This window comes from Theropithecus gelada, chromosome 19 (genome assembly GCF_003255815.1).
Source record: "Theropithecus gelada isolate Dixy chromosome 19, Tgel_1.0, whole genome shotgun sequence".
NCBI classification, from domain to species: Eukaryota; Metazoa; Chordata; class Mammalia; order Primates; family Cercopithecidae; genus Theropithecus; species Theropithecus gelada.
Genome location: NC_037687.1, coordinates 13,136,550 through 13,150,363, shown reverse-complemented (window position 1 = coordinate 13,150,363; position 13,814 = coordinate 13,136,550). Strand labels below are relative to the sequence as shown.

Below are 13,814 nucleotides of genomic sequence, written 5' to 3'. Positions count from 1 at the left end.
AGGATCCCCTAAATCTGGGAGATCAAGGCTGCGGTGAGCCATGATCATGCCACTGCACTCCAGCCTGGGCAACAGAGTGAGACCCTGTCTCAACAAACAAAAACAAACAGAAACAAAAGTCTTCAATATCTGGTGTGTATTTTATGCTTTACTTGATCTCAATTCCGATGAGTCCCATTTCAAGCACTCAGTGGCCACATGTGGCTTATGGCTACATTTTTGATAGCGTGTGTGGGTCTAAATCTTTGACAAGTATTTCTGGTATTTTTTGGTGACACAATTAGGCTCAGGTAGTAAACATATCAGGGGTACCCAATATATACTTGTTTTGTCATACCAGACCCTTTGCTTTTGGTCTGGATATTTGACCCCTCCAAATCTCATGTTGAAATTTGATTCTCAGTGTTGGAGATGGGGTCTAGTGGGAGGTGTTTGGGTCATGGGGGCAGATCACTCATGAAGGGCTTGGTATTGTCCTCTCAGTAATGCGTAAGTTCTTGCTCTATTAATTCCCCCAAGAGCTGGTTGTTAAAAAAAAACCCTGGCACTTCCCTCTGTTCTCTTTTGCTTTCTCTGTGGTCTCTGCACATGCCAGCTCCCTTTCACCTTCCACCTTGACTGGAAGCAGCTTGAGGCCCTCACCAGATGCAGATGCCTGTACCATGCTGTACCCGACAGTCTGCAGGACTGTCAGCCAAACAAACCTCTTTTGTGTATAAATTGCCCAGCCTCAGGTATTCCTTTACAGCAACACTAATGGACTAAGACACCTTTCATACTCTTTTTTGATGAAGGAAGGAGAAATGAAGGAAGGGAGGAAGGAAGGAAGGAAAGAAGGAAGGAAGGAAGGAAGGAAAAAAGGAAGTCCTTCCTAAAAATATTTCCCCCAATATGGAAAAAAAACCCCTTTTTATGTAACACCGTTAAGCATTGCCCCAGCAGAAGCAGCCCCATGTCTTGAGCTTGAAGGAAGGAAAGAAAGAGAGAAAGAAAGGAGAATAAGAGGAAGAAACAGGAGGAAGAAATGAAGGAAAGGAGGGAGGAAGGAAGGAAGGAAGGAAGGAAGGAAGGAAGGAAGGAAGGAAGTTAGTTAGTTCAGTGGAGGATCCAGGAAAACTGCCCTGAATGCCCTGAAGTTCCTCCCTTCTGCCTAAATATTTTGAAGTAGCTAACAGAATCTGTCCAACTTCATTATCTTAATTTGAATCCCTGCCCCCAACCCCCAAGAAGCAGATCCAGAAGCAGAGATTTGAATGCTTCTGGAGGAGATTCCAAAGCACACTGGCAGAAAAGTAGGAAAGGGAAGACCCAGTAATAAGTGAACCATCAGGCAAGTTACCACCATGAGCAACTGGGTCTCAATTACCAGTGGGGACCTCTGGGAGGCAGCAGAGGGCATATTCCTCCACGTTATTGCATGCTAGTGGTGAGGGAGCTGGGGTATTGATCCATCAGCTCCCATCCATCACAAATTAAAGGATGCTCCTTGGTAGTATTAATTCTCTAACACCACAGACTGCTGAGTGGACACTTTGATAGCCAGAGAAAATGCCCCGAGGGCTGGCAGGGGGAGGTCAGACCTGCATACACTCAAGTGGTTAGGGCATGGCTGGACAGTGTTTGCCACACTGGTGACGTACCCACTTCCTTATAATTAAAAAAGTTTACTTTTTGTACCATAAGCCCTTGTGAACTTTATGTCCATTAACTTTGTGACAGTCTGGCTGCCATATGGGACATGAGATGATTTAGTTGTTGTCATCTCAGTGACAGAAAAGGCAGAACAGCTATGGAAGGAGATCGCAGATGTATGCATATATTTATGTGTAACCTTGCAAACATGTGCGTGCGCTCCCATTCTTGTTGTCACCAAGCCTAATTCTCTTACCACATTCTCTGCTGTCTTCCCCATATACATACAAGCTCTTTTTTAGTCATTGGGCAAAACAGAAGAAAATAAAAGGACCAAGTCTCCATTTTCTGGGGAAATGATGCTGTTCTCCTTCTAAGGAGGCATCAGAATCAAATGTCCCCTACCTGTGTCTCCAGCTTCATTCTCTCTCTCTGTCTCCTCCATTGGAAAATAATTTGTATTGGTTTCTGGCTAATCTTTTGTTTCTTCTTGAGAATATGAGCAAAATGCTTTTTCTTTTTTCATGTATTTCTGTCTCTTTCTTTCATAAAGATAGCTCAACACCTGCACTTCTCTGCAACTTGTCCTTTTCACTTCTGGAGGTGTTGGGTTGCTATTTTGACCTCTCTTCATGGCTGAGGCTAAGGCAGTGAACAGGACAGACAGGAGTTTTGAGGTTCTGTAACTCAAAACATTTTAAGAGCCCCAATGTGACTTAACAAGAGGAAACATCTTTGAGGCATGTTTCATAAAATCAACGTATTAACCATGTTTTTTTGCTCGTTTGTTTGGTTTTTGAGATGGAGTCTTGCTCTCACCCAGGCTGGAGGGCAGTGGCATGATCTCAGCTCACTACAACCTCTGCCTCCCAGGTTCAAGAGATTCTCCTACCTCAGCCTCCCGAGTAGCTGGGACCACAGGCACCCGCCACCATGCCTGGCTAATTTTTGTATTTTTTGTAGAGACAGAGTTTCACCATGTTGGCCAGGCTGGTCTTGAACTCCTGACCTTGAGTGATCCACTCCCCTCAGCCTCCCAATGTGCTGGAATTACAGGCATGAGCCACTGCACCTGGTCTTAACCATGTATTTCTGATTCTCTGATATGTGGGGCTTTGCTGACCCTACAAGAATGGCCCCTCCCAGAGCTAGCCAATTTCTAGATAGTAAAGGGCCTTTTATATGCAAACCAACCAATCCAGATCTACACCCCTAACCATCTCCTTTCTTGGGCTCTCACCCGCTGGGACACTATCCCCCTGCTCTAATCATCTTGGAGCCAAGTACCAAGCAATGAGGGGCAGCTCCTATGCCCCGAAGCCCTTACCCTGCCTGGCTCATTCCTTCCCATGGAAATCACAATAAAGGCTCTTGCCCACATGTTTTCTTCACTCCCTTTGCCCCCCAGCCCAGCCCTATGTGGCCCTGCATAGCATGGTGCGCCCTTTCTTCTTGGGACCTGTGAGTAACAAACTATATTTTCAATGGCAGTCGTCACCTGATCTAGTGGCCTTGCCATACCTGAATAATAATAAAACTGGGCTGGGTGCAGTGGCTCATGTCTGTAATCCCAGCAATTTGGGAGACTGAAGTGGGAAGATTGCTTGAGACCAGGAGTTCAAGACCAGCCCTGGCAACATAACAAGATCCCTATTTCTACAAAAGAAACCCAGAAAAATTAGCCAGGCATGGTGGCACACGCCTGTAGTCCCGGCAACTCAGGAGGCTGGGGTGCAAGGTTTGTTTGAGCCCAGGGGGTTGAGGCTGCAGCGAATCTCCCCATGATCATGTCATGGCATCCAACCTGGGCAATAGAGCAAAAACCTGTATCAAAAAGATAACAATAATAATAAAACCTACATTTTAAAACAATGAAGGCCCAACATGGGATGCCAGCCCCGTCATCCTCATCACCTCCCTGCTCTCATGTCCTTCTATTCTCTCCACTCCAGCCACACAAGCCTCCTTAATGTTCCTCAAGCATGCCAGGCATCTTGCATGTAGGCCTCTGTCTGTGCTGTTCCCTGTGCTTGCGATGCCCTTCCTCCAGATATCAGTACGTCTTTTCCTGCCTTCATGTCTCTGCTCAAATATCACCTTCTTAGAGCAGTCTTTTGCAAAATAGCTCCCACTCTATCTGACCCTTACCTGCTGCTTCTTTTTCTTTCTCTTTTCTTCCTTCCTTCTTTCCTTCCTTCCTTATTTCTCCTTTCTTTCTTTCTCTCTTTCTTTCTCTTTCTTTCTTTCTTTCTTTCTTTCTTTCTTTCTTTCTTTCTTTCTTTCTTTCTTTCTTTCTTTCTTTCTTTCTTTCTTTCTTTCTTTTCTTTCTCTCTCTCTCCCCCCTCCTTCCCTTCCTTCCTTCCTTCTTTCCTGCCTTCTCTCTCTCCCCTTCCTTCCTTCCTTCTCTCTCTCTTTCCTTCCTTCCCTCCCTCCCTCTCCCCTTCCTTCCTTCCTTCATTTCTCTTTTCTCTTTTCTTTCTTTCCTTCCTTCCTTCCTTTCTCTTTCCTTCCTTCCTTCCTTCCTTCCTTCCTTTCTTTCTTTCTTTCTTTCTTTCTTTCTTTCTTTCTTTCTTTCTTNTCCCTCCCTCCCTTCCTTCCTTCCTTCTTTCAACCGGGTCTTGCTCTCTTGCCCAGGCTGGAGTGCAATGGTGTGATCTCGGGTCACTACAACCCCCACCTCCTGGGTTCAAGCAATTCTCATGCCTCAGCCACCCAAGTCACTGGGATTACAGGCATACACCACCATCCCCAGCTAATTTTTGTATTTTTAGTAAAGACCGAGTTTCTGCATGTTGGCCAGGCTGATTTCTAACTCCTGGCCTCAAGTGATCCACCCGCTGTGGCCTCCCAAAGTGCTGGGATTACAGGTGTGAACCACCATGCCTGGCCTCCATTTTTCTTATAAAAACTATCTTTACCTGACAGATGATAAATCTGCCTGAGTTTATTTGTCTGATTTCTCTGCCCTAAACAGTGAGTTTCCTAAGAACAGGAAATTATTTGCTCTATTAATGGCTGTGCCTGGGATAGGATCTAGTATAGAATAAATGCATAATCAACATATGTCAAATGAATGAATGAACAAATGAACCTGATAATTTTTCTCAAGCTTTCTAGGTGAAATAGTGCACTTGATCTTATCGTTGGTAAAGCTCTGGTAAAACCTGTTATTTTGCAACTTAGGAAGACCTTGCTCAGTTCTTAAGAAAAACCAGCTGGGCACGGTGGCTCACGCCTGTAATCCCAGCACTTTGGGAGGCTGAAGCAGGAGGATCACAAGGTCAGGAGTTTGAGACCAGCCTGAGCAACGTGGAGAAACCCCGTCTCTACTAAAAACACAGAAACTGGCCGGGCGCGGTGGCTCAAGCCTGTAATCCCAGCACTTTGGGAGGCCGAGATGGGCGGATCACGAGGTCAGGAGATCGAGACCATCCTGGCTAACACGGTGAAACCCCGTCTCTACTAAAAAATACAAAAAAACTAGCCGGACGAGGTGGCGGGCGCCTGTAGTCCCAGCTACTTGGGAGGCTAAGGCAGGAGAATGGCGTGAACCCGGGAGGCGGAGCTTGCAGTGAGCTGAGATCCGGCCACTGCATTCCAGCCTGGGCGACAGAGCAAGACTCCATCTAAAAAAAAACAAAAAAAAACACCCACAGAAACTAGCCGGGCGTGGTGGTGGGCGTCTGTAATCCCAGCTACTCAGGAGGCTGAGGCAGGAGAATCGCTTGAACCCAGGAGGTGGAGGTTGCAGTGAGCTGAAACCGTGCCATTGCACTCCTGCCTGGGTGACAGAGCAAGACTCTGTCTCAAAAAAAAAGAAAGAAAAGAAAAGAAAAAAGAAAAACCAAGGTCTGCATTTCCATAAGCAGGTGTAGCTCATTTGATTAAATTTCCCTTGCTAACTTCTTAGGATACACATGAATATATAACTAAGCATTTAATCAAACTCCTGACTTACCAGAGGGGTTAGATGCTGAATATAATTTGTAATTGCCTAAGAATATAGTAAGCTTGAGTACTTTTGTTTCCATAATTAAGTGTGAGGCCCTTGTCTCAATGTGAATTAAGAATACTTCAAGCACTGAATATGAAAAGTAAATTTATTTTCTTTTGGAAAAGTTCAAAAATACATGAAAGAAGAGAAAATAGAATGATATCCCACCCAATTCCTATGACCCATCTTCAATAATTATTAACTCATAACACATCTTGTGTTTCTCTAGCCCAAACTTAAACATAACCTTAATTTGCAAATTGAAGCAAACCTTTAATTTGCCTTAACATATAACCCGGGGTTGTGTTTAACCCTCTTAAAGCAAATCTCAGATGTCGTACGATTTCATCCGTAAATATTTTAATATGTACTTCTCAGAGTTAAGGACTCTGCAGTCGCTGTGGAAAATGGTATGGTGATTCCTCAAAAAATCAAATATAAAGTTAGTATATAATCCAGCAATTTTACTTCTGGGTGTACACTAAATGAAAGCAGGGACTCAAACAGATGTTCCTTTGTACATCCATTTCGTAACAGCAGTATTCACAATAACCAAAAGGTGGAAGCAACACAAGTGTGTGGCAACAGGTGAAATGGATAAACATAGCGTTGTATATCCATATGAAGGAATAGTATTCAGCCTTAAAAAAGGAATGAAATTATGACACACGCTACAACATGAATGAACCTTGAGTACATAATGCTAAGGGAAATCAGCCACTCACAGGAAGACAAATACCGTATGATTCTGTTTATATGGGGTCCCTAGAGTGGTCAAATTCATAGGGACAGTAAGTAGAATAGGGGTTGCCAGGGGCTGGGGGAGAGGGAATGGGAGGTTAGTGTTTAATGGAGACAGTTTCAGTTTGGGAAGATGAAAATATTCTGGAGACGAATCGTGGTGATGGTTACACATCTATGTGAATGTACATAATACCACTGAAATGTACACCTTAAAAATGGTTAAAATGATCAATTTTTTATTATGCATATATATTTTTTGAGACAGAGTTTCACTTTTATTGCCCAGGCTGGAGTGCAATGGAGCAACCTTGGCTCACTGCAACCTCCGCCTCCCTGGTTCAAGTGATTCTCCTGCCTCAGCCTCCCCAGTAACTGGGCTTACAGGTGCCTGCCACCACTCCCAGCTAATTTTTTTGTATTTTTAGTAGAGATGGGGTTTCACCATCTTGGCCAGGCTGGTCTTGAACTCCTGATCTCAGGTTATCTGCCCACCTTGGCCTCCCACAGTGCTGGGATAACAGGCGTGAGACACTGTGCCCGGCCATGATGCATATTTTTCCACAATAAAAGAAAAAGCTAAGGAGTCACTTATGTTGCATGTTGTCCTCGCTCTGGAGCTAGTCTTGAGCATTTGCCACCTGGAGCTCTGCCAGTTCCTGTGCAGAAGAAAAAAGTGGTCCAGAGCACTGCTGTGGACCACTTTCAAAAGTTCAATAGAACTTTCCAAAAAATGTTCCCTATCTCCAATGTTTAATAAAGTAGCTACTAGATACATGTAGCTTTTGAGGACTAAAAATATGGCTTGTAAGACTGAGCAACAGGATTTTAAATGTTGTTTAATTTTGAAAGCCACATGTGGCTACCGGTTTGGACACTGCAACATTAGAGAGATTTGCATTGGTTATTAAATGCTTCAACCTGGGAGTGACACGTTTCATTTCCACTGAGAACTCATTGGTCAGAATTAGTCACATGACCCCAGCAGACCACGGGGGTGGTCTTACATCTTACATCTTACACATGCCTGTATATGGAGAACTGGAAATATTTGGTGAACAGCTCTAATGCCTGTCTCAGAGAATAAGTCTTTTTAAGATCCAGAAAGGAGAAAAATTGGCTATTTTATTTCAGGAAGAGACGATAAGAAACGTGGAGACTTAATGTATTATTTATCTATTGTTGTGTAACAATTTACCAAAGCCTTGGCTGCTTTAAACAACATTTATTTCACAACTTATGTGAGTCAGGAATCAGGTGCAGCGGTTTCAGAGTCTCTCATGAGGCTGCAATCAAGGTATCAATTGGGGCTTCATTCTCATCTTAAGGCTTAACTGGGGAAAGATGTGCTTTCAAGCTTAAACACGTGGCTGTTGGCAGAATGCTATGGAAAAGGAACACTCAGAGAACAATTATAGCGATACCAAAAGGCTCTTGAAATTAAAAAATATAAAAGCATAAATAAAAACTGAATAAAAGGTGGAAAGATAAAATTAGAGAAATCTCTCAAAAAGAAGATTAAGACATAATGGAAATACAAAATAGAAGGAAGGGAACAGATAAGAAGAGAATCAGTCCAGAAAGTCCAACATCTGAATAATAAGTTTAAAAGAGAATCAAGAAAAAAGGGTGGGAATCTTAGCTGGGTGTGGTGGCACACTCCTATAGTCCTCAGGAGGCTGAGGTAGGAGGATTGCTTTGAGCCCAGGAGTGCGAGGCTGTAATGAGCTAGGATCACATCACTGCACTCCAGCCTATGTGACAAAGCAAGACCTTGTCTCTAAAAAAAGGGGAGGGGGGTAAGAATCATACTAAGTGCCCAGTATAATGACTGAAAATAGACCTAAACTTACATCATAAGAAAATTTTGGAACACAATGGAAAAAGATTCTAAAAGCTACTAGAGGAAAAAAAACGAGGTCTTATACAAGAAATTAGGAGTAAGAATGCTTCAAGCTTCCCAACGGCAATGCTGGAATTAGAATACATTGGAGCAATACTTCACATTTTTGAAGTAAAATGATCTCCAAACCAGAATTCTATACCCAGCCAAACTACCAATGAGGTATAAAGCTAAAACAATGGCATTTCATACATAGAAGGCTCCAATATTTACTTCCTGAGACTGATTAGACTGTTCAAAAATGGCTACACCATGGCTCCCATTTTACATTTGCTTAGAATTTTACCACTTCCCCATAAAGGATTGGAATCTATATTCTCTCCCCTTGAACCTGGGTGAATCTTTGTGACTGATTCAACTAATAGAGTAGGGAGGGAGTGATGCTTTGTGACTTCCAAGGTTAGGTCATAAAAGGAGATGCAGCTTCTGCCTGGCTCTCTCCCTTGAGACATGTGCCTTTGGAGTCCTGAGCTGGCATAAGAGAAGTTCAGCTACCCTGAAGTTGCCATACTGGAGACACCATGTGGAGATACCACATAGAGATGGAGAGAGATGCTTGAGAAGCCTCAGTTGTTTGAGTCTTTCCAGCCTAAGTGCCAGCCCTGTGACTGAGGAAGCCTTGGAGATGACTCTAGTCCCTCTCACCATCTGACTGTATTTGCATGAAAGACCCCAAGTGAAAACCACCCAGACGATCCCAGTTGACCACCCAAATCACAAAATGTAATAATATAAATGAATGTTGCTGTTTTATGCTACTAAGTTTGGGCTGCTTTTTATGCAGCAATAAGGTAACTGGAAAACTTGTCATGCATCCTTTCTCAGGAAGCTACTAGAGGATGTGCTTCATCCAAACAAGGGAGTAAACCAAGAAAGAGGGAAACATAGAACACTGGACTTAAGAAATCCAACAATGAGAAGCAAAGGGAATCTCCTGGATGATGATAAAGAGAGAGCCCAGGATGAAAGCTGTATGCCAGGGAAAGTCATGATTAGACCATGTGACAAGTCTTCAGGAAAGACTGCTTCTGGATGATAAAATGAACTGAATAGCTGTTAAAGATTTGGGGGTCAAATTTGCAATAAGTACCAAGCTAAGAATAATTTAAAAAATGATGAGTCCCAAGGGAAACAATATGTTGTAAAGAAAAAGTAGTTATAGTTTGTTCATGCCATAACTGTAACTTGCCTTGTACATGACAATATAAATACCGAATCTTCCTGACTTTGTGAAAGAACAATATTGGGCAAATGCACAGGTCTTGGAAGGTTCCATATGTAGGGGGATGGAGGGAGAAATTAGCAAAATCCTCCTTTTCTATAGCTAATACCTATAAAGTGCTACAACACCCATACAGGATACTTCTTTGTTGCTTTCATTATAATATCCTTGGGTATTGCTGTTGGCTATTTCTGAATACTAATTAAATATTCACAAGTGTACATCTTGTTTTCCCAACCTAACTATAAGCTCTTTGATAGTTAATGCTTCTCTATATTATCTGTAGTGGCTGACCTAGTGTGCTACACATAGTACGTGGTCAGTTTGAGAAATATTAGTTGAATAAAATAATAATGTCGGAACAAATAAATAATACCTAAAACTGAAAATTTTTGAAGTAGAAAGAAGTAAGTGAATGAACGATATAGCGCTTGGTGTGGTGGCTCATACTTGTAATCCCAGTGCTTTGGGAGGCTGAGGTAGGAGGATCGCTTGAGGCTAGGAGTTCGAGACCAGCCTGGGCAACACAGCAAGACACTATCTCTACAAAATAGATATATATTTAGCCAGGTGTGGAGGTGTGCATCAGTAGTCCTAGCTACTCAGGAAGATGAGGTGGGAGGATTACTTGAGCCCAGGAGTTTGAGGCTGCAGTGAGCTGACATTGTACCACTGCACCCCAGCCTGGGTAACAGAGTGAGACCTTCATCTCCGAAACAAACAAACAAACAAAAACCCAATATGAATAATAGGGTAGTAAATAGCAAAATAATCAGCTAAAGGGAACCAGGCACAGAAAGACAAATATCGCATGCTCCCGTTCATATGTGGGAGCTAAACAAAACAAAACAAAAAAACAAAACTCACAGAGGTAGAGAGTAGAGCGATAGTTACCAAAAGATGGGAAGGGTAGTGGGGAGGGTGGAATAAAGAGGAAATGATTAATGGGTACAAAAATAGAGTTAGATAGAAAGAATAAAATCTAGTGCTTGGTAGCACAATAGGGTGACTACAGTTAACAATAATTTATGTTCCCATCACAAAGAAATGGTAAATCCTTTCTTAAAAAATACTTTTAAGTTCAGGGGGTATATGTGTAAGATTGTTACATAGGTTACCTTGTGTCATAGGATTTGTTGTACAGATTATTATTCAGTCTACCATTGATGGGCATTTTGGTTGATTCCATGTCATTGCTATTGTGAACAGTGCTGCAATGAATATGCGTGCATGTGTCTTTGTAGTAGAACAATTTATATTCCTTTGGGTATATACCCAGTAATGGGATTGCTGAGTGTGATGGTATTTTTGTTTTTAGGTCTTTGAGGGAGGAATCACCACACTGTCTTCCACAATGGTTGAACTAATTTACACTCCCAACAACAGTGTATAAGCATTCCTTTTTCTCCGCAAGCTCATCAGCATTTGTTATTTTTTGACTTTTTAGTTACGGCCAAGAAATGGTAAATGCTTGAGGTGGTAGATATCCCAGTCACCCATATTTGGTCATTACACGTTGTATGCTTGTATCAAAATGTCACATATACCCCATAGATAGGCATAACTATTATATATCCATAATGATTTTTTAAATCAGCCAAAAGATGGCCAGGTGCAGTGGCTCATGCCTGTAACCCCAGCACTTTGGGAGGCCAAGGAGGGCAGATCACTTGAGGTCAGGAATTTGAGACCAGTCTGGCCAACATGGCGAAACCCCATCTCTACCAAAAATATAAAAAATTAGCCGGGTGTGGTGGTGGGTGCCTATAATCTCAGCTACTCGGGAGGCTGAGGCAGGAGAATCACTTGAACCTGGAAAGCGGAGGTTGCAGTGAGCCGAGATCGTGCCACTGCACTGCAGCCTGGGTGACAGAGCAAGACTCTGTCTCAAAAAAGAAAAAAAAAAATCAGCAAAAAGGGATGATAGTGGGTATCTTTCAGGAGGAGGATATGAAGCATGGAGGGAGGCAGGGGACTGCTATTTTGCATAACAAAAGCTGTTTCAGAGACGCATTTGACTCTAAATCCCAATGGCAGCACCCTCTATTCCCTTTCCTGCTTTGGTTTTCTCCTTAGCACTTAGCCCCATCTGACATACTATGTATTTTCCTTATTATTTACTCTATTTATTCCTCATCTCAATTCAACTCCACGACCACGGGAAATTCTGTCTGCCTTGTTCTGTGTTTGCAAAATTACTGGGCACATGGCAGATGTTCCATACAGTCAGGAGAATGAATGAACCTTGCGCCTCTGCAATGTTTGTAGCCGCTCATTTATTTTAACTTTTTATTTTGTTGAAATTTCAGATTTACCAAAAAGTTATAAGACTGGTACAAAGAAGTCGCCTGTATCACTCATCCAGGTTTCTCAAATGCTAACATTTTACCACTTACACTCTATCCTTTCTCTCGCTCTCTCTCTCTCTCTCCACCCCAACCGTTGACCACTGAGAGTAATTTGTAGATATGATGGCCCTTTAACGCTATCTAATTCAGTGTGTTTCCCAAAACAGGGCATTCTCTTACATAAGCACAGCACAATGATCAAAATTAGGAAATTAGCATGGACACACTGTTATTATGTAATCCACAGATCTTATTCAGATGTCACCAATTGTTCCAATAGCATTCTTTGTAGCAAAAGGAGGTCCTGGCTCACTTGTTGAATTTGGTCAGTCACATTTCCTTTAATCTGAACAAGTTGTTCTGTCTTTATTTGAGCTTCGTGACATTAACACTTCCAAAGAATACTTATTTTATAAAGTGCCCCTTAATCTGAACATGGTTGTTTACCAGTTATTCAAATCACGCATTTTTGGCAGAAGTTCCTAGAAGCGACATTGCAGCCTTCTTGATACGTCATTCTAGGAGGCACGTGATTTGCCGGTCACTTGCTTGTCTGCCAGGGTCCTCCGCTATCAAGTTACTGTTTTGACCATTAAAACTGACAATTGTCTCGAATTGGAAATACCATTCAACCCAGCCATCCCATTACTGGGGATATACCCAAAGGATTATAAGTCATGCTGCTATAAAGACACATGCACATGTATGTTTATTGTGGCACTATTCACAATAGCAAAGACTTGGAATCAACCCAAAAGTCCATCAGTGACAGACTGGATTAAGAAAATGTGGCACATATACACCATGGAATACTATGCAGCCATAAAAAAGATGAGTTCGTGTCCTTTGTAGGGACATGGATGCAGCTGGAAACCATCATTCTCAGCAAACTACCACAAGAACAGAAAACCAAATACCGCATGTTCTCACTCATAGGTGGGAACTGAACAATGAGATCACTTGGACACAGGAAGGGGAACATCACACACCAGGTCCTATTGTGGGGAAGGGGGCGGATAGCATTAGGAGATATACCTAATGTAAATGACCAGTTAATGGGTGCAGCACACCAACATGGCTCATGTATACATATGTAACAAACCTGCACATTGTGCACATGTACCCTAGAACTTAAAGTATAATGAAAAAATAAATAAATAGCAAAAAAAAAAAAAAAAAAAAAAACCAAAAAATTAACAATTGTCTTTGGGAAGATACTCTGACACTATGTAAATGATCTGTTATCCCCCAAACTTTCACCTGTGAATTTCATTATCCCCTGATAGTTCCTGTATATTTTTATGGTAGTTGCCAAATTGCCTACATATATAACTTTTTTTTTCTTTTTGAGAAATAAGGTCTTATTCTGTCACTGAGGCTGGAGTACAGTGGCAAGATCATAGCCCACTACAGCCTTGAACTCCCGGGCTCAAGGAATCCTCCTATCTCAGCCTCCAGAGTAGCTGGGACTACAGGCGAGTGCCACCATGCCCGGCTCATTTTTGTTATTTTTTGTAGAGATGGGGTTTTACTATGTTGCTCTGGCTGGTCTCGAACTCCTCAGCTCAAGTGATCCGCCCGCTTCAGCCTCCCAAAGTTCTGGAATTACAGGCATGAGCTACTGTGCCCGGCCTCCTTATGAAAGAATTCTAAAGAATACTTATAGATACTCCCCAATCCAGAAGGGGGTACTTATCCCTCTTCCTCAACTTCATGTGGGTAGGTCTTAGTGACTGTTCCAGAGGGTAGAGTAGGGAATGGGAAAAATAGTAGCTTGATGGTGGAGAAACCTGGCAGACACCACCTTAACCAAGGGATCGAAGTTAACATCACTAATGATAAGTCATGTAACTAGCGTATACCCTGATCTGAAGCAAAGAGAATGGCATTGCACCCCTGTGCAATGGTCTTCTCTCAAATCCATTATTCCAGTCTAACCGTGAAAACGGACAAACCCAAGGTGAGGGACGTTCT

At 42.4% G+C, this 13,814-nt stretch overlaps 1 long non-coding RNA gene across 1 annotated transcript; it reads left to right on the top strand.

Annotated features, from left to right (window-relative positions):
• Positions 1-8,341: 8,341 nt before the first annotated feature.
• LOC112612430 lies at positions 8,342-9,623 on the top strand. The gene is made up of 2 exons (XR_003116861.1): positions 8,342-8,432; positions 9,096-9,623. It is a non-coding gene; the product is annotated as an uncharacterized LOC112612430 (long non-coding RNA).
• Positions 9,624-13,814: the final 4,191 nt, after the last annotated feature.